Here is a 24,802-nt window from a genome sequence, read left to right as displayed (position 1 = left end):
TGTAGTTATACCTGCTGGCAGGAGTTTCTCCTATACGCTTCCACAGCTGTTTACTTTCCTTCTTACAGAGCCAGAGGTAGGTTCATCAGAACCTAGTGAAGAGTAGTTTTCTTGCTAGTTATGAACTGAAAATGACAATATCATGTTTCAACGGAAATCAACTTTTGATTCCTGAGTATATGAGACAGTTAATTTGCCATTAGGGTTTTATAGGGCACCTTCTGCGAGTAGTTTAAATAGTTTTCTACGAGAGGAATAAGTATGAAACCATACTTTATTCTCTACGTGCACAAATAATGATTTATCACACGGTATTACACCGTACTGGATCACAGCGTAAATATACACAGACTGTGTGAACTAAGATGTTCAATAATGTTCTTTCTTACCACAACCATACAGTTTTCTTTCTCTTTAATTTTATTAATTTGGAAACTCTAACTAGTTTAATATTGGTGAATGCATATCGTCAGGTTGTCAGAACATACGCTGTTACGCCTGTATGCCCAGCATCTCGTTCTAATGGCAATAATTAGTACAGAAAATTGTACTTCACCGTCGTGGAGATGAGTATAAATCATAAATGGATAAAAGTAAAGTTTCGTTTTGATTCAATTGGAAACCAGTAATCCATGCAGACCTGAAGTAAGAAATGATCAACAGAGCCCAGGATATCATAGCCGTATGCCAACTTGCTCGGCATTCTTAGCGTTTGCTTCAGATGTTTCTAGTTATGTTTAAATTGAGAGTTCTCTCTTTCCTTATATTTTCCCTCTGCTGTACGGAAAATTTCAGCAAAACACGACTCATGCGTTGACCATTATGTCAAAACTCTAAAAGTACAATCTCTTGAGATGAGTGAGCTAAAAGAACACATTGGTTAAATACGACATAAGGTGACTGGATCCAAGCTCACAACTCGTGCTCCAAAATCTCTTCTCCTCTGACTTGTCTGCGAGTGCGTGAAGGACGATCAACTGCACATGGGTGCCAGCTAAACCTATTAACACTCGGACTGTTAAAGTTCGCTTGAGGAACTTCAGTCTCTTTTGTTTTTCTGGCTTACGTATTAGGGCAGGTTGGCTCCACACGAACTTCCCAAACGAAGATCTCATTGTCACATGTGGGTCCTAATTTCGTTAAGAGTTCAGCGACCTCCAGCCTAATTGCATTTGCTGCGGAAGTCATCATAATTTTCTCAGCAGGCCTCTAATTATGAACAGGGAGCCATCATTTGCTTCAGCATTCCGCGACGACGAGATTGCAGAACACGTCCCGCAACACGCAAACACGCAGCTCTCCCTCCACGAAGGGCCGCACATAACGTCTTCAATTCACGCTGCATGCATGTCTGAAGGAACTGACACTGTAAAAATAAACCGTGTAATACGTGCCCCGCCGGGATAAAACGACGATAATAATAAAGTTGAACACCTTATTTTCTCACCCACACTACTGCTGGGATCCAGGTGACGTTCCGAGCATTGGGATGTAGACAGTATGGCATATGGACGTTTGGATTGGTCCTGTAAGTGAGCACGCATGAGCGAAATGATTAACGCTACCGCTGATGATAGGGGCAGATCCGGGCTCGAGTCCACCAATTTCCTTGTGCCACTAATAAGTAGTATATCTACACCAATACAGCTAATGTCGAAGATTTCCCTATTACCCAATAAATTTCGTAATAAAAATAAGTTAATTACATCTAGCAACTGAACTTCTTGGTAAACAAGTTTTAGAAACTTGTTCTAAAGAAAGAGAAATTTGTCAACATAGAATATAAATTAAGTGTTAGGTTTGTATTACTCTCGTATGTAGCTTTTGTACGCAAGTGAAGGCGGATGAAAAAGCAGTTCAAACAGGAAGAGAACTGAAACTTTTGAAAAATGGTGCTGTAGGATGGTGAAGATCACACGGGTGGAGTGTATAACTAATGAAGAGGTACTGAATCGATTTGGGGAGAAAAGAAATTTATGGTTCAATTTAACTAAAAGAAGCGATTGGTTGGCAGGACAGGTATCGATAAGCAATCGTCACTTTGGTGTGATCCGTGGCGGGTGGGGGTGGGGGGTAGGTGTGTTAAAATTGTGTAAGGAGACGGCAGATCGACTACAGAAAATAAGTTCATATGGATGAAGATTACAGCAGCTGTGATGTAGAGATGACGAGGCTTGCACAGTATAGAGTTGCATGGAGAGTTGCATCAAATCAAACTTCATACTGGATACTTCAGCAACAAGCAAATTAGTAATATATTATGGAAACTCTAAACAGCGACTTTGAAACTTTGAATTTGTTAATGTGTGATTAAAAATCTTGGTAGAAATAAATATTTGAATGTTTTTAACCGTATGCTACGTGAGCAGAAAGAAATAAACACCCATAATCTTCGTATTATTAAGCCTTGATTTCTAAGGTCAACTTATGTTAAGAAACAGGCATACCGCAGTGGGTCATCTGCGAACCGTGAACGAAATTACAAAACGTTGCAGTTAGTGTCTATTGCTACTGAAATTATTCCTAGATTCACAGACGTTGAGAGAGCTTTTCACTGAGTTCCTAACAAACGTTTACACATAGATCGTGAGAAACAACGCATTCAGCGTATGTTAGTCTACTGAAGATCAAACACGTAAATTCAGTAATGAAAGGAAAAACACATACGACGAGTCCATCCTTTGAAAACTATTCTCAATACTTCTACAATACGTTATCAGATATCTAAACTGCGAAAATGAAGAAGAGATACATGAAAACGGAACATACATGAGCGGCCTGTATTTAGCTGATAGCATATCACTGCTTGCTCCTAACGCAGCGAACATCTAAGAACGGAAGAACAGAGTAGAGCAACATGATTAACGGTGCCCATCTTCGTTGCAACCAAGTTAACAAGGTCATCGTTACCTAAATATGTCTCATCGCATTTACAGTATCATCAGTTAGTTAGTTTATATCCTCTTTAGAACGTATCTTGTGTTTTCTGTAATTCACCACTCCCGATGCAGACCTGTAATAAATATAATGGAATTGCTGTACGCCCTGTGAGATGTATCACCAGCAGAAATTAAGTAAGAAAGTAAGATTTGTAAATAATAGTAAAACACATCTGTCATTTCACAACAAACTTTCGTAGTTTTTTTTGTGGAAAACAGTACAACAGAGCTCTGTGACAAGTAATGCTATCCATGCTGTCCTGTTTCTGAGCCCAGTAACTCAGCATTTTGCTGCACAAAATGAAAGCCAATGATCATCGCCATGGTTCTGTTGTTGGGTTGCGTTGTTTGGGGGAGGAGACCAGACGTTGAGGTCATCGGTCTCATCGGATTAGGAAAGGAACCATCCAGGCATTTGCCTGGAGCGATTTAGGGAAATCACGGAAAACCTAAATCAGGATGGCCGGACGCGGGATTGAACCGTCGTTCTCCCGAAGGTTCTGATGTCAGCTGATTGTATATGCATACAGCGTGTTGTGGGAGCATTTACGGTATTCAGAAATTAGTTAAGTGTGTATCACTAGCATTTTACGTTATGAAGTAGCTTACTGGGAAGAATGTGTAAACGAAACAGTATTTTACCCTATAGATAAACCAAATGTGATTTCTCTCTTTCAAGTAGGCTGGCCGTGTATTCGGAAAGACAGAGGCTATAATCCCCATCCAGCAACCCTCGTTTAGACGTTTCGTTGTTTTCCTAAATGCGGGAATAATTCCTACTGTAAGGCCAAACCGACTTTTTCTCCCATGCTTGTCAAACTACCCCTGTGCGTACATTCCTTTGTATAAAAATCGTGTTTCTTGTCTTAAACCATTACAACACAACACGCTCATTATCTTTCCAAAAGTGATCCACGAATGAATAAAAGTGTTACTACTATTACTAGGCTTGTTGATATGGCTCATTGCATTTTTTTTAACTATCCGTTATGTTTTCTTCATACTCGTTCACAGATTTAAACTGTTACTCCTCGCAAAACACTTTTTCTAGATTACCAGATTTTGCTTAGATGAAATCGATGATAACTAACAAGGTTATTATAGATATAGATTTCAAAGCCGCTGAGTGGCAAGGTTGGGACAAACTTGTTAACTGGATACTTTGTTGATCATTCGATGCCTGAACCGTAGTGGCAAGACGTTTCAGTGAAAACAATGAGAAAACGAACTTAATATCCCCGATCATACTGTTGTATTAAGGGAAGATGTCAACTCAGAAGCAATAGACTGGAATACTCGCCCTATAACAGAGGTGAAATAGGCAGGGATTCTATAAAAGACTTAGAAACCCTCTATCAAGCACCGGTTGACAAACGGTTGATGATAATGGTGATGAACAGCACTGAAAATGAAAATAAATAAAAACAATAAATAACAAGTGTTGAGCTAAACGGAGGAAAAATGCTATTAAATTAAAAGCAGACTATGCAGATTGTGAATAGGTAGCTGATCTTTGGTGCTGAGTACTGTCTGTTGTTTGAACTGAAATGACTACATAAACATATCAGTAAGGAGAATGTTGTTCAAAATGGTTCAAGTGGCTCTGAGCACTATGGGACTTAACATCTTAGGTCATCAGTCCCCTAGAACTTAGAACTACTTAAACCTAACTAACCTAAGGACATCACACACATCCATGCCCGAGCCAGGATTCGAACCTGCGACCGTAGCAGTCCCGCGGTTCCGGACTGTAGCTCCTAGAATCGCACGGCCACCGCGGCCGGCCTAAGGAGAATGTTGTCAACGAGATAAAGCTCTTATAGTCCTGTCATCAATGTGCAACATTTATACCGGTATTATTTTCACACAATAGTAATGATGAGAGGCTCACTGGAAATCTCTGTTCAAAAAGTAAATTTTAACTTCGCCGGATCAATGCATCCACATATTGATCTAACAGCTACCAATCTTAACTTTTATTTACCAAGAAAATACATATATAAACTCAAAAGAACACTTATTGTCGGAAAATTAAATAAATTTTCAACATGGTAACTAGATGAAACACAGTTAAAAATGTAACTGGAGCATGTAGATTAAGTGTATGTTCTACAAGATCGAGTTTTATAAGGGGCGGTCAAATGAAAACGAGGCAAATGGAGAAAAACAGGTGAGCTCTTCATTATTTCAAAAGTAATCGCCATAACTGTTAATTCATTTATTTCACAGTGAGATCAAATGGTTAACGTCTATTTTATTATAAGATCATTTCTCCCTACGCAGGAGGGCGTCAACAAAATAATTTCATATTCGAAGGAGAAAGTTGGAAACAGAAATTTCGTGAAAACATATCGCCGCATCGAAGAACGCCTTTGTTTTAATGATTGCCACTTCATCTCACATATTGTGCCCGTAGTACTCTGTCCCCTATTTTGCGATAATACAAAACGAGTTGCCCTTCTTTGAACTTTTTTGATGTCCCCCGTCAGTTCTACCTGCTACGTATCCTAGGTCGCGCAGCAGTATTTCAGAAAGGATGGACAGTCTCTTTAGTAGAAGTGTTGCATCTTCTAAGTATCCTGCCAATAAAACGAAGTCTTCGGTTCGCCTTTCCCACAACATTAGCTATGTGATCATTCCAGTTCAAGATGTCTGTAATTGTTAGCCCTAGGTACTTAGTTGCACTGGCAACCTTTAGATTTGTGTGATTTATCGTGTAACCGAAATTTAACGAATTCCGTTTAGTCCTTACATGGATGCCCTCACACCTTTCATTATTCGCGGTCAGTTGCCACTTTTCACACCGCACGTATATTTTGTCTGAATTATTTTGCAATTGGTTTTGGTCATTTGATGACTGTACGAGATGGTAAATGACAGCACCATTTGCCAACAGTCTAAGATAAATGCACAGATTGTGTTCTAAATCATATACAGGGTGAGGAGAAATTCTCGCATTGAGACTTCACAGCGCGATTCCTCACATACTGGCAATACAAAAATGTCTATTACAGAATTTCGACCTGTGCATGTCTTCACCAACAAATGGACGTTAAAGACTGGCAATATGGCAATACGGTAACCACATGTAGGTTAACTATGTCTGTTAGGAAAGCTGCGTAGTGCTGTGCAGATGATGCAGTGGATGGCATTTTGGGTTAGCATGCAGGGGGTCGAGGGTTCGATTCTGGGTCAAGGTGGCTTTGGTTTTATTTGCTATATTCACTCTGCCGTATCTAACTGTAGTATATTTTTAAGCCATACCACTGCCTGGCAGGCTGGCTCAGCCGGCGGATGAAGCAGATCGCTGGCTGCACACCTCGGTCAGTGTCCCAGGGCTCACGCAAGTGCCCACCCAAGTTCCAGTGCTTAATGAATGCTGCTGTCATACTTGTTGTTTTGACATCTGTATCCTACAATTACGTAGTGCACTGATTTGTAAGGGCGAACATAACAAAAATGTGGTCAGACATGTCAGAAATAGTTATCCGAAACAAATGACCTGTCATAGGACAGCATAACTACAAAAAAAAAAAAAAATCTATTTTGAGAGGCTAAAGATGACTGCACAGTTAAATAACTTGATATCCTCTAATAATTTATACCACATACAGTACGTCCGCTCATATGAATCACATTAGCAACCAGTGACAGTAATAATTTCCATATTAATGACCGCATGACGTTTACAAAAGAATATGTTGTCCTCAGAGCAAACGCTCAAAGCGACTCCTCTGCACGTCGAAACATTCCGTGGCCCGACTGATCATACAGTTCTGGAGTCTTTGCAACATGGCTGCATCCACAGATACAAGAACAGCATGAACATGCGCTATCAGTTCTTCCGCATGTGTCGGCGGAGTAGAATACACGTGTTCCTTCAAGTGTACCCACAGGAAGAAATCCAGGGAATTTAAGTCAGATGAACACGCAGGCTATACAGCTGAACCTCCCCGCCCGAGCCGTTTCCCTGGATATGTTCTGTCTAAATACTTCCGCACATTGATTCAAAATTATGGAGATGCATCATCGTGTTGGAGCCATATCTTCTGCCGGACATGAAGTGGGACATCTGCCAGTTTGTAAGGCAAACAGTTCGAGAGGAATGCATGACACCTCCGTGCAGTCAGCCGGTCAGGCAACAAGTAGGGATTCAAACTCCTGTCTCCCAATACTCCGGCCCAGACGTTGATGCCAAAGCGAACTTGTTATCCACGGTCGTGGATAATTTGCGGGTTAACGTCGCGCAAATGGTGGGCATTGTGCATGTTGAAGACACTCTCACGAGTGAAATCTGCGCCATCCGACCATATTACAGTGTTTATGACGTCGTCGTTGGCTTCCTGTTGCTGTTTGAACCATTCACAGAAACGCATTCGCAGATGGCGGATGCAGGTGTTACGTTAAAGAATAACGACAGGGGTGCAGCCCATGCTCGTGCGGAAAGTCAACGACCGTGCTTTGCGAGACACGAATCTACCTTGCTGCGCTACCTGTACTTCGCTGGGGTGCTCTGTGTGTGACCTCTTAAAAGCTGGACTGCGACGCGTCCGTGGACGACTTCTGTCACAGGAAGGTGGAAAGAGAGAACCTGTCCCCGGAAAACGAAGCTCCAGACGGCAAAATACACTTTTCTCTGGATGGCGTCCACCAGAATCTCTGGCAGTGTTTTCACGAGCGCTAACACCAGCCCGCTTATCAAATGCACCAAGGACCAGAAGCATATCTACATATTCATCGTCTGTGTACGCCATACGTCTGCCACCCTGTTTTAGAGTACCAAAAGACGGAAATGCGACTCTACGTTGAGTCTGTCACTGGTGCGTTACTCCGCTAGCATCTAGTCCCTGTCTGGTGAACAGTGCATACGGCATAAACACGCCATCAGTCGCAGTGGCCTATTCGACACAACGCGCATCACCTATCTTACAGGTTTTGTTCTGCATGATTGTGAAATGTTCGTTTTCTAATTACACTGTATCCCTAATGGGATTGGAGGTGATGTTTCCACACTGTCATCGATAATAATAACAACAGTAATGCATGGGCATACTAAAGAGCAGGCGCTTATCAGACTCAATATTGAAAGGCATTATTAGTGAGTTCATGGTGATAATACACGAAATTAATAACCGAGTTTGGAAATTATTTACAAATCAAATTGCTATGCCTACTGGTGACATAAGGTCCCAACTAAATGTAATGGACCTGAACACGGCAACAACAGTGGTTGGTAGTAATCAATGGGACCGTTGGTGGGGGGGGGGGGGGGGAGGGTACCCAGAAAACATATCTGGAATCTAGTACATGGAGTGGTGCAAACAATTCGCGTCCACGACGTGCAAAAGGATTCAGTAAAAGCTGACCAGTGAAAACGATTGTACTTCCTTTTCTGTGTTCGTAGTACATAAGTGCAAATGTTTTGTAGATGACCCACTGTAATCGCTGTTTGACGATTGAGACACGAGATACCGTAACACGTAGACTAAATTTAGCAAATAGAAACAACTATGCCTTGACCCAGAATAGAGCCCACGACCTACTACATGCTGACCCAAAACACCACCAGGACACCAACTGCACTGCACTACAACTATATGCTGACTTCGGTTGTTCCCTTATACGTGATTAAATTGCCAGATTGGCACTCTTTAAGGCCCATTTACCGCCGGAAATATGCGCAGGACGAAACTTCATGACCCAAATTTTTGTATTGCTTGAATGTGAGGAAGCGCTCAGCGAAGTCCGGATGCGTGAATTTTTCTTCATCCTGTTTATAGATTAGGAACGGCAGAAGACATATAACACTTTCCTGGGGAATGCCAAATATCACTTCTGTTTCTCTCTATGGCTCTTCGTCAATTACTGTGACCTTTGACCTGCCAGAGAGGAAATCACGAATGCAGTCGAACAACTGAAACGATTCTCCTATGCACTCAGTGTGATGAGGAGACGCTTGTGAGGAAGGGTATCAAAAGCCTTCTTAAAATCTTGAAATACGGAATCAATTTTATATCTCCTGACGATAGCGCTCATTACTTCATGAGAATAAAGATCTAGTTGTGCTTCACAAGAACGATACTTTCTGAATCCGAGCTGACAGTGTGTCGATGATCGTTTTCTTCCAGACAATCCATAATGTGCGAACGCATTATATGTTGCAAAATTTTACTGCAGATCGAAATCAATGATACGAATCTGTAATTCAGCGGATTATTTTTCTATCTCGAGTATTGGTGTGATCTTAGCAACTTTCCAATCCTTAGGTACGGATCTTTCATCGAGGGAGCGACTGTATATGACTGCTAAATACGGAGCTATAATATCAGCACACTCTGAAAGGAACCTAACTGGTATGCAGTCTGGACCAGAATACTTGACTTTATCAAGTGATTTGGTTTGCTTCGCTACACCGAGGATATCTGCTTTCAAGTTGCTAATGTTCGCTACAGTTCTTGATTCGCATTCGGGAATGTTTACTTCGTATTCTTTAGTAAAGGAATTCGGAAAACCACATTCGGTAACTCTGGTTTAGTGGCGCTGTCATCGGTAACATTCCATCGCTGTTGCGCAGTAAAGGTATACATTAAAAAATGGCTCTGAGCACTATGGGACTTAACTTCTGAGGTCATCAGTCCCCTAGAACTTAGAACTACTTAAACCTAACTAACCTACAGACATCACTCACATCCATGCCCGAGGCAGGATTCGAACCTGCGACCGTAGCGGTCGCGTGGTTCCAGACTGTAGCGTCTAGAACCGCTCGGCCACTCCGGCCGGCAAGGTATACATACATTGTGTTTAGTCGCTGGTGTATTTTACAAACGACCAGAATCTCTTTGGATTTTCTGCTAGATTTCGAGACACAGTTTCGTTGTGGAAACTATTAAAAGCATCTCGCATTGAAATCCGCTTTAAATTTCGTTTTTCTACCAAACATTCCCAATCTGGAGGATTTTGCATATTTTGAAAATGTGGCATACTTCTGCAACAGTGTTCTAACCTTTTTTGTGTACCGTGGGAGGTAATGTTCTTCTCTTATTAATTTTCTTGCTATAAATCTCGCAATTGATGGCATACTATTTTTCTGATTTTGAGCCACATCGGTGTACGCTTGGTTCGGAAGGAATGGAGACTGTCTGTTAGGAAGGCGTCAAGCGAATTTTTATCTGCTTTTTTAAGTAGACAAATTTTGAACATATTTTTGACAGGTTTGTATGTTGCTGAACTCGGTCTCGCTACGGTTACCTTGAGGTCTTCAACAGATGCATCGTCCGTGATGCTCCCTATCTGCTAGGAATTACTTGTTGATAAGAGATCAAGTATATTTTCGCAACCATTCACGCTTCTAGTGGACTTCACCATCGCACTTTGTAAACACGCGACAGGGAAAATATCTAGTGACTTCTGGTGGTAGTGCTACAGATTACTCCAAAGTCGTAGCACAACGTAACTGGTTGACCATTCATACAGTATAACACAGATGTATGCATACAGACGTTAAAACTCTTAAAATATAAAACTGAATGAAAAGTCCAGTAGTCTGCAATAGATGTGCCGGTATTTATTGAAGTCGCTGACAGACTCACACAACCGGTTTCGCAACTTTTAAGTTGCACCTTTTGGTGAATATCTCTACAGAAACTTTTAAAAATTAATTCTTTGATAATGGAGAAATGAAATTATCTGAAACATTTTTGAAGCACTGAGTGCATGTATTTCAATAAGGTTCAAAAATGGCTCTGAGCACTATGGGACTTAACTTCTGAGGTCATCAGTCCCCTAGAACTTAGAACTACTTAAACCTAATTGATCTAAGGACATCACACACATCCATGCCCGAAGCAGGACTCGAACCTGCGACCGTAGCAGCAGCGCGGTTCCAGACTGAAGCGCCTAGAACCGCTCGGCCACTTTTTTTTTATTTATACGCTACCCCCTTTTTTAATTTTTTATCGCTTTTTTTCTTTTGTTATTTTTTGTTTTATTTTTTTTTATTTTTTTTATACTGTTTTTTTTTATTTTTTTACTTTTTGTTTGTTTAGACGCTACCCCCTTTTTGGACCACTTTTTTCCCTTAACAAGCCCCTTACCACTTCGGCCGGCACCCAGGGATCTTTAGGAGTGTGGGAACCTCACGCTAGGCACAGTCGGACACAAGAATACTCCCATCTGTAAATGTATGGAACCAACTGACAGATTTTAAAATGTGAGTCGACATGGAATGCGAACTTGAATCTTTGCCAACATAACTTCACCGACAACACACTGCACATGTTGAAGCCACCAGTCTACCAGTAGTTTGCTTCTGCGATGCTCGAGCCCACGTACATCAACAACGGCGAACACTAACCAGACTTTCATTCTAGAACTCAAAACTATGTAGAGCATAGTGGAGTATCGCTGCCGGCCGCTGTGGCCGAGCGGTTCTAAGCGCTTCAGTCTGGAACCGCGCTGCTGCTACGATCGCAGGTTCGAATCTTGCCTCGGGCATGGATGTGTGTGATGTCCTTAAGTTAGTTAGGTTTAAGTAATTCTAAGTTCAAGTGGCTCAGAGCACTATGGGACTTAACTTCTGAGGTGATCAGTCCCCTGTAACTTAGAACTACTTAACCCTAACTAACCTAAGGACATCACAAACATCCATGCCCGAGGCAGGAGTCGAACCTGCGACCGTAGCAGCAGCGCAGTTCCGGACTGAAGTGCCTAGAACAGCTCAGCCACCACGGCCGGCGATATGTGTTAAACCACAATCAACTTTCATCACTTGACCGATTAAAGTATGTTCCAGTTGGTCTAATCTTACTTATTATATGCGAATAGGCATGTTCTTTGTGGGGCATATATGACCCACACCTAGTTCGCTAACCCTACGCGCAATCACTTCTTCCGTATTTCAATCTGTCCACTCAGTACTTTGAAAATATCTCAGATAATTTCATTTCCCCATTATCGAAGTATTAATTTACAGAAAAGTTCTGTTGGGATATACACCAGAAGATGCAATTTAAAAGTTGCGAAACCGGTTATGTGAGTCTCTGATCGTTGTTAATAAATACAGCTATTGACTACTGGGCTTTTCATTCTGTTTTATATGGTTCAAATGATTCTCAGCACTATACGACTTAACTTCTGAGGTCCTAAGTCGCCTAGAACTTAGAGCTAATTAAACCTAACTAACCTAAGGACATCACACACATCCTTGCCCGAGGCAGGATTCGAACCCGCGACCGTAGCGGTCGCTCGGTTCCAGACTGTAGCGCCTAGAACCGCACGGCCACTCCGGCCAGCTCTGTTTTATATTTTCAGTTTTAGCACCTATATGTAAACACATTTATACATATTGTATGAATGGTCAATCAATCATGTACAATTGCTTTAGCTGTGGCTGACGTAATTTTAATATTATCGGTGACATAATACGTACGTGGCATACCAACCCACATAACTCCATCTGATAATGGAGGCGTAGTGTGGGAATAAATCAACAGACTGGTTACAGTAAACTTTATATATATAATCAAGGGTTTCATAAATAATTAATGACTGTTGTTACGGTTCATAGGAGGATTAAAAGAGTGTGCCGGGCCGGAAGGCCAACTAGGGACGTTTCCCTTTGGTGACAAGTGCTCTACCGACAGAGTTATCCAAGTACGACTCACGCCCCTCACTCACAGCCTTACTTTAGTCAGTTGTAGTCCTGACATGTAGTCCACCTCCAGAGTGGAACTTCTGCTGCATAAAAATAGCTCGTTGATATTCAGAAAGAGTTGTCAGGCGGTCGAGAGTGATATGATAATGCGGGAGTGGACGCCACCTCTGACCCCGGGGGCAGCGCGGCTTCCGGTGCCTCAGCATATCTGGGGCGCCGCCTCGTCCCGCAAACAATACCGTGGCGCTGATAAGATGGCGGGCGCCAGCCAGCGAGCTACCCTGCTATCAGTGTACACAAGCAGAGGGTCTGCCTCCTCGGCGTGGGCTCGCGCTGCCTCAGTTCCGGTCTCCCTCAACCCGTACGTGACATCCTCACGACAAATTTCAGAACTTTGGCATCTGGTAGACATTTGTCAGAATACAGGATACGGACAAAAATTTGGGCACTGAAAACAACACAGCCATGATTTATACTAAGTAGGATATCCGTTGGCATTCAAAACAGCTTCCAGACGTCTCGCAGCGGATGTACTGAGTCTATTCAAAAACTTTTTTCACTTTGTTTACAAAGTTTTTCTACCCTTACCTTTTACTTACTGTGCATTGTCTCCTTCGAAATACTCTCCTCCACAACTGATATATGGTTACGAACGCCGTTTCCACTTCCGGAAGCAGTCTTGGTACGCCTGTTGCTGGATCTCGCAAAGCGCCGTCTGCGAGTTTTCTTATATCTCGTCTATCGTCCCAAGTCTTCGTCCATTTGAAGGAGGTTTTCAATTTTGGAAATAAGAAAAAGTTCGCAGGGGCCACGTCTGGAGACTACGGAGGATGAGGCAGAACAGTGATTTCGCTAAAGTACGTAACTTGTACATCACATTGTGGTGATGTACAAGGTCTTAAGTGCTGGATGTATTTAGGAATATGCGAAAAATAGGATCCTGCAACTTCGCAACAAAATCACGCGGAATTTTCGACGTAAGTACCATAACCACTTAACCTCACATATTTATTTACGCTGTATTTCATCGTTTGGAGGTTAGTTATTTTCACATAGGGCGCTTCTAACACTGTTTTTCTACCGTAGGGCAACAACACACCAAAAATACTTCGCCACAGTGGAATAATAAAAATCTAAAACGGACGATAATGTAAATTGTATCTTGAAAATCATGTGAACAGCCGTCTGAACTTACCAGTTCGAAACCGGTAACGGCGCTATTTACCTAAATAAATAGCAGTATTAATAGTGACTTGTTGCTGTTTTCTTCTTTGTAAGAACTAACCTACATTAATTGTACACAGCCACGGTCTCACCATGTCACTTTTAGACAAAATAGCATTAGTGATTTCGTTTTTTTTGTAGAACAGTCACGCACCAACAGGGACGAATGCGTGAGTGCGGTTAACGTGATGCAAGAGCCATGAATTGTCTCGCCACGTGTCAACCCGTTTCCTTCTCAAATTTTCTCGCAAGCTTCGCAACACGTCCCGATAGAACCATAGATTAACAGTTTGTCGCTGTGGCACGATTTCATGATGAACTAATCCTTCAAAGCCAAAACTAAGTATCAACATGGCTTTGACATTTGGCCTGACCTGGCGAGCTTTTTTTGGTCTTGAAGAACCTTTTCCAACCCGCTTTGAAGATTGAACCTTGATCTCAACATCATAACCGTAGACTCACGTATCATCACCACTAAGATTCCCTTAAGGAAGGTCTCTTTCTCCCTTGCACCATCCAAAAGTTCTTCACAAATTGAGAGGCGAAGACTCATGAGGTCTTGACTCATGAGTTGTGGGATGAACTTGGCGGCAACAGGACGCATTCCAAGATGCTGTGTCCGGATTTCATGACATGATCCAACTGACATGTGACATTCTTCTGCAATCTCTCGGACAGTCAGTCTTCGATTGGCACTCACAGTTTCGTTGACGTTCCTGGCATGGCGTTGTCGCCTGAACGAGGGTCATCTTTAACTTCAGTCCGGCCATTTTTAAACCGTGTGAACTATCCGTAACACCGAGTACGGCTTAAGCACTCATCACCGTAGGCACCATTTGCTGTATCTTTGTAAAAGTTTCACGCAAAATTTAATGCAGAAGTGTTGCTCCTCTAACGCTGCCATCTCGAAATTTGCAAACTCCGTGACGCAACGTTGTACTCATTACAGCACTGAAAAATGATCAACAGACGTACAGCAATGAAACTTCCAGCAGTCACACACGAAACATAGGCTGTGTAGGGAAGCTAACCGAACTTCGCTCCAAAACACTACTGGCGCGAAAAATTACGAATGTTCCGTAATTTTTTTGAACAGACCTCGTATACAGACCTGTGTGGTTTTCAGGACAATTTTATGCCATTCTTCTTGTAAAACAGTGGGAAATTCAGCTAAGGGAGTACAGAGCTGGATAGCGATTACGCAGCCTTCTCTCCGAATTAGACAACCAGGGCCAGTAATATTGAGATCTGGTGACTGTGGTGCCGGGGGAAGTTCGACAATTCATCGTCGAGCTTACAAAACCAGTCCTGGACTATGCGAGCTGTGTGAACGAGGGTCCTGTTGTCTTGGAAGACAGTATCACCGTTTGGGAACAAATTTTGTACCATGGTATTGACCTGATGAGCCACAATGGTAACTTAATCCATGGCAGTAAAGCACTTTGCAGAGTAACAATGGGGCCCATGGAATACCACCATAACAGTGCCCAAGTGATCAACCAGCCCCCGCCGTGTTTCTTTCTTGGCAGCCAGTAGTTCGGCTTGGGACTGCGTACGCCAGACGTAAACTCGGCCAGAAGGTGGAAACACTGTGAAAGACTCGTCCAAACAAATGACTTGCTTACATCACCCCACAGTCCTGATTTTATGGCTTCGGAACCACTTTTTCCCGTTGCGCCCATTTGCATTACTGATGTGTGGCTTTGGAAATCCAGCTCAGCGTCCAATTCTCAGCTTAAGGAGCTCACTTCGTGTTGTTTTCGTGCTGACAGGTTTTGCAAGGACGAAATTCAGCTCTGCAGTCTCTCTTGCAGCTGTCGTCTTCTTATTTTTCGTGACATCCATCTTGAACGACCGTCTGCCGCGAACACTCAGCACACAATGTCACTCTTGCTGTGACTCAGTGGTTGATGTTCTTCCCCTCTCCCTAGATGCGGAACAAATCATCGATGCGATGCCTCCTGAAACGCCAAACACTTCGGCTACCTTGGTTACGAAAGGAGCAACTGTACCAGCACCAACAATTTGCGCGTGTTAGAATTTACTTCGCTCCGACGTAATACATTCCCAACTACACGGATCACTGTTCTTAACACGACTGGTACTTGCAACGTCTTGAAGGCACTGCACAGCCGCGTTTCGTGATCAAATACAGCAGCGTCAGCTGTAGCCTTCGCTTAGCATCTGCGATCATGTTCAGGCACGCACTTCTCGCGGTGTTTCCGTATTTTTGTCCATATCCTGTACCAGCTGAGCCACGGGAAGTAAATGCTCTAATGTTATATCTTCAGATAAGTTTCTGAGTAGTGTCGCTCACCGTTGTGCTCTAGAGACAGTAACACCTGGGAGGTAGTCACAGTAACCTAGAACCAAATGGGATCCATTGAAGGAAGATATACTGACGTTCAGTTATGTGTGTGTGTGTGTGTGTGTGTGTGTGTGTGTGTGGGCTCGCGAGCGTTGTCAGTTATTATTAATGAGTTATGAAAGGAAAGTGCCATACTAGTTTAGCATAATCAACTAACATGTTCACAAATTTTTATATACAAAAATAGTATGGTGCAATACACACAAATACTTCTCAAACTATTCGTTACGTTTTTATATGCTTGAACGTATGAATCATCTAACACATTATTATTTGTCGTTGTATTAAACTCACATGTCTAGTTTGATTACAAAAATTCTCAGATGATTGGCATAGCATTTCTTGAGCTGCGCAAAACCACTGCAACACCAAAATAAGTTGATTATTTTCTGGATCGTTTTTTCCTAGAACTCATACAGAAGGCTTCAAAAATATTCATCGACCTCACAAGAATCCTTTTTTCTTTTGCGTCCTCAATTGTTTGCTGTCTTCTCCTAGAGTTTTTGCCCACTATAGCTCTCTCTGTTACCATGAAAGCATTCCATGATGTCTTAACAGATGTCTCGTCATCCTTTCCCTTCTCCATATCAGTGTGTTCCATACATTCCTTTCCTCTTCGATTCTATGCAGACCCTCCTCATTCCTTACCTTATAAGTCCACCTAATTTTCAGCATTCGTCTGTAGCACCACATCTCAAATGCTTCGATTCTCTTCTGTTCCGGTTTTCCCACAGTCCGTGTTTCACTACCACGCAATGCTGTGCTCCGGACGTACGTTCTCAGAAATTTCTTCCTCAAATTAAGGTCTATGTTTGATATTAGTGGACTTCTCTCGGCCAGGAATGCCGTTTTTGCCATTGCTAGTCTGCTTTTGATGTTCTCCTTGCTCCGTCAGTCACTGGTTATTTTGCTGCATAGGTAGCAGAATCCTTTAACTTCATCTACTTCGTGACCATCAAACCTGGTGATTTACTAGTAGATTATGGGCATGTTGAAAAGCTGTTTCATCTATCACTCCATACTGAAACAATATCGCAAGTGCAGTGGTACGTGAAATGTCGGAAGCGGTGAACAACCTGTTATGTTGCAAACTCGTGTAGTGGATGTGACGTGCCCACCATTGTCATCCGCGTTAAGCCATGTTAAGAACAACTCCTTGAAAAGTTTTCTGGTGATGATTCGCGGGAAGAAATAATACAAAAATGAGTGTTTGTAAGTTTTGAGAACATTATTGCTTTTCCAAATAACATTATCAGACTACAAAAGTTCGTGGTAGCCTCAATAATAGGTCATCGCTAACGGATGGTACTGACTATACTGATTCGTACACTGATTTCGTGTATAATTTTTTCAATTAAATCGACTAATCACCTCACTGTTGCTCTAAAAATCTACAGAAAACTTCCAAACTGATATTTTATCAATGCTGCAAATTGCCCGTATATTTTTGGTGATACGGGACTCCGTATGATCTTTCCACGAGAACCTTGTGCAACTGCCCCCGCCTCGCATAAAGATGAGCGACACGGTAGCGGTCTCCTGCAGGAATGGGTGAGGTTGCAAATGAAGAATCTCATTCCGGAAGATTCTACGACCCCGTTCTGGTCATTACAGGATTGCTTAAAATATGAGGCATACGTCAGTTTGCAGTGTGATAGCATGAAAGTAGTTTCCGTGACATTGTGTTCTATGGGTGTATGCTGATAAAGCTTAAATCTGCTAATCCAAACAATAATTGATTGTGTAAATATCTTCTACACACTTTCAGTACTGTAAAATGTATATTGTACAATTAAAAACGATAATTAGTATTAATTTTCTGCATGACTTAATGTAGATAATTACCATTAGTTTAGCTCAAGAATATACTCTGCTGACCATTAAAATTGCTACACCACGAAGATGACGTGCTACAGACGCGAAATTTAACCGACAGGAAGAAGATGCTGTGATATGCAAATGATTAGCTTTTCAGAGCATTCACACAAGGTTGGTGCCGGTGGCGACACCTACAACGTGCTGACATAAGGAAAGTTTCCAACCGATTTCTCATACACAAACAGCAGTTGACCGGCGTTGCCTGGTGAAACGTTGTTGTGATGTCTCGTGTAAGGAGGAGAAATGCGTACCATCGCGTTTCCGACTTTGATAAAGCCTATCCCGATTGCGGTTTAACGTATCGCGACACTGCTGCTCGCGTTGGTCGAGATCCAATGACTGTTAGCAGAACACGGAATCGGTGGATTCAGGAGGGTAATACGGAACGCCGTACTAGATCCCAACGATCTCGTATCACTAGCAGTCGAGATGACAGGCATCTTATCCACATCGCTGTAACGGATCGTGCAGCCACTTCCCGATCATTGACTGCCGTTGGTTATGGTCGACTACCTGGAGACCATTTTCAGCCATTCGTGAACTGCATGTTCGCAAACAACGATGGAAATTTTGTGGATGACAGTGCGTCATGTCAGAGCATTATGGGCAGTTCGAGAGAATGATTTGGCTATCTAGATCACCCGACATGATTCCCATCGAACTTTTATGGAACATAATCGAGAGGTTAGTTCGTGCACAAAATCCTGCCTCGGCAACACTGTCGCAATTATGGATGGCTATAGAGGCAACAGGGCTCATTATTTCTGTAGGAGACTTCCAGCCGTAAGTTGAGTCCATGCCGCGTCGATTTGCTGCACTACACTGGGAAAAAGGAGGTCCGACACGACATTAAGAGGTATCCTGAGACATTTGTCACCTCACTGTTTGTTGTTGTTGTTGTCTTCAGTCCAGAGACTGGTTTGATGCAGCTCTCCATGCTACTCTAACCTGTGTAAGCTTCTTCATCTCCCAGTACCTACTGCAAGCTACATCTTTCTGAATCTGCTTAGTGTATTCATCTCTTGGTCTCCCTCTACGTTTTTTACCATCCACGCTGCTCTCCAATACTAAATTGGTGATCCCTTGATGCCTCAGAATATGTCCTACTAACCGATTCCTTCTACTAGTCAAGTTGTGCCAGAAATTTCTCTTCTCCCCAATTCTGTACAATACCTCCTCATTAGTTACGTGGTCTACCCATCTAATCTTCAGCATCCTTCTGTAGCACCACATTTCGAAAGCTTCTTTTCTCCTCTTGTCTAAACTATTTATCGTCCACATTTCACTTCCATACATGGCTACATTCCATACAAATACTTTGGGAAATGACTTCCTGAAACTTAGATCTATATTCGATGTTAACGAATTTCTCTTTTTCAGAAGCGCTTTCACCTCACAGTATGTGGCAGTTAAGATGTACAACCATGGGCGCTGCATCAAAAATAATGTGGAGAAATTTATTTTATAAATGAAGAGTGGACTTAAGTGTTCATAACAAGTTCCAAGTACTAAATAACGGCGACTCACGAACGCTTCATGAGACCCAGTAGTGGACGTCTGAAATACTATTTTTAGTCATTTTTTCATAATGTGGAGCCACAGCCGTTATATATTTCTTTAAATTCAGTACCGCAAGAATGTTCAAAAATCAAATGTGTGTGAAATCTTATGGGATTTAACTGCTAAGATCACCAGTCTCTAAGCTTACACACTACTTAACATAAATTATCCTAAGGACAGACACCCGTGCCCGAGGGAGGACTCGAACCTCCGCCGGGACCAGCCCCACAGTCCATGACTGCAGTGCCTGAGACCGCTCGGCTAATCCCGCGCGGCAGTACAGCCGTTAGACTGTTGTTTATTTACAGTACTACATTTACACTTACACATTCATGATTTCGGGTTCAAAGTGCCTTTATCAAGTGTTTTAAATTGCCTAAGATGGCATACAATCGTATTAAAATACACTATAAGACAATGGGTCTAATGGTGTAGTTTAATACGACAGTATGTCATCTTAATCAATTTATAACATTTAAAACACTTGATAATATCACTTTGAAGCTGAAATCATGATTGTGTAAATGTAAATGTAACACTGTAAATTAACGACAGTCTAATGGCGGAACTGACTTTAAAGAAACTAGTGCTCAAATATATATTCAGATCAGTGTATTTTCTACCTGCGTAAACAGAACCAAAGTTAGGCATTGTAGACCCCCATTATCATGTCCGGTACATTAGTAGCTGTGAGTTCCTAGTGAATACTCCTCAGTTGTGAATGAAGAACCTTTCACTGAACAGTGCAGACATAACAGGGTGCCTAGTTTTCAAAGTATAAGCATTGTATCTACAATAAATTAGTGATATCCGGAGTTTCGCGTGAATCTGGACTTTGTGAACGCAAAACGGGGAAGAAGTGCAGGAACCAAACACGCGGTGCATTTGTACGTGAAATTCGAGAACTGTTCAGCAACCTGTTATGTTGCATACTTGTGTAATGGACGTTGCGGGCTTTCTAATAAAATGAAATGAGGTGTTGTGGTGGCCCTCAGCTACGTACCCTCAGACTCAGGGTTGAAATATTAAATGTTTCGGCTGGTTTCGTTGTCTAGGGGCTGGGATACGTAGTTGCCGCATTACGTGCCAAATACTGCTGAGTCTACAGTATAATATATATATATATATATATATATATATATATATATATATATATATATATATGAATCGAATGGTAGAAGGTCATGTTTCCAAGCCAACGCACACTCATAAACATTTAGAAACACATTCGAAATATTGGAATTACATTTAAATAACTTGAAATTAAATAAATATTCGTACGGATGGACCACAAACACGCTCTAACACACATTACTAAATACATAAACAAATGAAATGAATGTATATCAAAGGAACAGAACAGCAGTAAGCCAGTAGCCTAATGTCTCTGTGGTTTCTAAAACGCGGTAAATAATTGACCAATTTCTTCATGAATAGTATATATCGGATATAACCAAGGACGTAGATGAATAAATATATTTATAAGCATGCTGCAACCGTTTTTACGTGTAACTGTCGAGTACTTACGGTCTGACGCTATCGATAGCAATCGGCCACCTTGACCTCCAATGACTCATGAACTAATCAAATTAGATGCCTGTAATTTATATCAATTTAGGTTTACACTAATAGCTGTCTAAAGACACGTCGATCGACAAAATAGTAGGAACCGTTTAGATTTTGGAAATTCGTTGCTGAGTGTTACTTGTATAATTTACAGTCAGATACTAAACTTTAAAGTAATAAAGATATTGAAAATCTTATTACACCATTAGAATCGTCGTGCAAATAATGGTAATGTATATGTTTCTTTTTAAGCTATATGATTCAACTGGTTACTATTAATTTCTATACGAACTGTGAAATGTCTGCCATTAGGGTTTCACAAAGTCCGCCATCTCTGGCACTCGCTGCATGTCTCCTTCATCGACACAGCGTCACCGTGGAATTCCCAGCCACACCGCCGATGGACCACGTGGTCCGGCCATTGTGCTGCATCACGTGGTTGCTAACGAGTCGCGGCTTGCCGAACGGCCCCAGCGGTGGCCGCCAACACTGAACTTAGAATATTTTCAGGGCGCCACAGCTCACTCGTCACCTCACAACGTGATGTGCCCACTATTGTCATTCGCGTTAAGCCTCCACCCCTTCGCGACTGACCTGATGCTTGCTGCCTGGTGTTTGCTATTTTAGTTTTTCTAATTTGTTGTACTCCATGTTAGTGTAAATATGTTTAGTATCCTCTGTTTCCTTAGTGTGGATTACTAGTCCACACTTAACCATTCAATCAGTGGATACTAATACACTGCTATCCAAAAGTTAAGGATGAAAGTAACGTACGCACGATGTGTCACAGCCCGGTAACATAACTCTAACAAACTTGGACCATCCATAGAAAGAACTGCTGCAGTATAGCTCAGAAGGTAACTGAAAGAAATGCGCAATGGGAAGACAGAAATGGCTTATTCAAAGATAATAATTGCATTGAAGTCACAGTGGTTCATGTTTGTCCATTGGACGTTACAAAGAGGGGATTTGGTTCTTAATAGGGTGTGTGATTGACCACCATGGACGGCATGCTTGTTTTGCAACGTGATACCGTGCTGGCACGCATACTTGGTAAGGAGTACTTGAGCCAGGGCGTTTCTTTGCTCCACCGGAGTGGCTGACAATTGCTGGATAATCGTTGGTGCATGTGGGCGTGTTGCAATACGTCTCGCAAGTGCAACCCACACGTGCTCTATGAGGTTTAAGGCGGGGGAATAGGCAGGCCAGTCTAAGATCCCCTCCACAAGCGTTGTTAGAAACGGTCGCGCATTGACGTCCATAAAGACAACATAGATTCAGGTAATGTTTTCAAACCAAAAGTTTCTAGACAAACTTCGAGACCACAATTTGCAGCCCCATCATTGTGTCATTCACTCTGAGAGGGATTTTAGTAGTGAAATCAGGGAACAATTGTGGCCTGTGTTAACAACATCGGGCTACCCTAGTCAACTAAGGACGGTGGTGCAAAGTCTATACTAAAAGTTAAAAGAGTGATGACACAGAAATCATAATAAATAGCGATAAATAAAGGAGTTGGAGAGGGGTGTGGTACATCATCAACGCTTTTCAATTGTAGCGTTAAATAAACAACTGAAAACGAAAAATTGACTTAGGTACAAAATTAACAAAAAATAAAATGTTAAATGTTACGTAGATGACTTCATAGTAACCAAGAAAGTGAAGATGAATTACAACGTCCCCTATACGGACTTACCAGGTCTGTGAAAGATACATGTGGCAAAAAATACCCAGTGCGGAAAACGAAGGTAATAGTACACTTGGGAAAGGAGAAATAAAATCCAAACTAGTCGCTGTTACCAAATATGTAGAGTAAATCTACTGCCTGAATTATTTAAGATGGGAAATTAGTAATGGTAAAGATAGAGACAAAGGGAAAGAACTTATAGAACTGCAAGCGATGTGCAGAATCATACACAACACCTCAAGGAGGAGAACAAGATGAGGAACCAGAACAAAATTTTATAATTCCAACATCACTGTATGGCTGTGAGAGATGTATACAAATATCAAAAAACAATTACTGAAAAGCAGAGATGTGAAATAGGGTTTCTTAGAAGATCTAAAGGTTGCTCGTGGAGGTAGCGTATGAGAGAAAACATAAGACAGTAATTCAGAATCAAAGTAATCAACACCAGACTGCCAATATGGACGCAGCAGGTCGAGAATATGGCGATACCAGGTGCCCGAAGCCTAAACGATGGAGAGATGTGGCAAGGCCAGGGAGGAAATGGAAGCAAACGCTTTGAAGACGAAAGAGTAGTCTAAACCTTGAAAACAAGAAAATATCTATTCGAATGAGTAAATTAGTAGGTGCTAACTGTAACCAAATGGGAAATTAGCTGAACATAGAAAAAGTTCGAATGAATGGTTTGAGTTATAAAATTGGTGTTGATACGTAATCAATAAATTAATGAAAGTAAACTATTTGAACAACATTGTCAGGCCACAGAAGTAAATCACTTCACGTCCTTATTTATTATTTTCAAAACTTGATTTACCAGTTTACGAGGAAGGAAATGACAGGGAGAAGATCAAACAGGAATATGAGCCATTGTGTACGGTACAGAAAGAGGCATTTCGGTAAACAGAGCTTTATGAAGAGCAGCGGGCATGACGCGGTGATATAAACAGCCATAAATCAATTCTAATGAGGAGCAACAACCCGGTCGGCGAGTAGGGCTCTGCCCGGGTGCGATCGTGGTAAATATTTGGTAAACACGCTAATGATAACGCGGAGAGCCCGAGACGAACAGTGCGCTGCTCAGGCTGAGGAGATAAAAACGTCTGTGCGTTCCTCCGATGTGCCGCGTCGTGCGCACGGGAGAGCTCTGTGTCAACACAATAAAGCTGATGCGCAGATAAACGTATCAGTCTCTGAAAATACAGTTACTGTACCTTTTTTTTTAAATTAACAGTTTTAAGTAGTTTAATGTTTTCTTCTATAGATGTCCACTTATTCCAGCGAAATTGTGAGTTTGCCTTTTACTTTCTTGCAAGCGTAAGGGAAGACGAAGTTCATTTGAACCCTTCAATGCAGGTAAGGCGCGTTACAAGTCCGTTTACTGTTGTGGTGCACTATTGTTCTTAAAACATCAAGTCCAGAAGATAGAAGCTTCCATCTCTGGTTTACTTTTTTCACGAATCCATTTCGTCGAATATTTTTTATGGCGTTTGGCCATATATATATATATATATATATATATATATATATATATATATATATATATATATAATTCTGAAGGTGACAGGGGTTATATACAGGGAGCAAAAGGCTATTTACAATTTGTACAGAAACCAGAAGGCAGTTATAAGAGTCGTGGGGCAGGAAAATGGAAGCAGTGGTTGAGAAGGGAGTGAGACAGGGTTGTAGCCTATCCCCGATGTTATTCAATCTGTATATTGAGCAAGCAGTAAAGGAAACAAAAGAAAAATTCGGAATAGGTATTAAAATCCATGAAGAAGAAATAAAAACTTTGAGGTTCGCTGATGACTTAATTCTGTCAGACACAGCAAAGGACCTGGAAGAACTGTTGAACGGAATGGACAGTTTCTTGAAAGGAGGATATAAGATGAGCATCAACAAAAGCAAAACGAGGATAATGGAATGTAGTC

The sequence above is a fragment of the Schistocerca piceifrons genome, chromosome 5 (genome assembly GCF_021461385.2).
Source record: "Schistocerca piceifrons isolate TAMUIC-IGC-003096 chromosome 5, iqSchPice1.1, whole genome shotgun sequence".
NCBI lineage: Eukaryota > Metazoa > Arthropoda > Insecta > Orthoptera > Acrididae > Schistocerca > Schistocerca piceifrons.
This window is presented reverse-complemented; position numbering follows the sequence as displayed.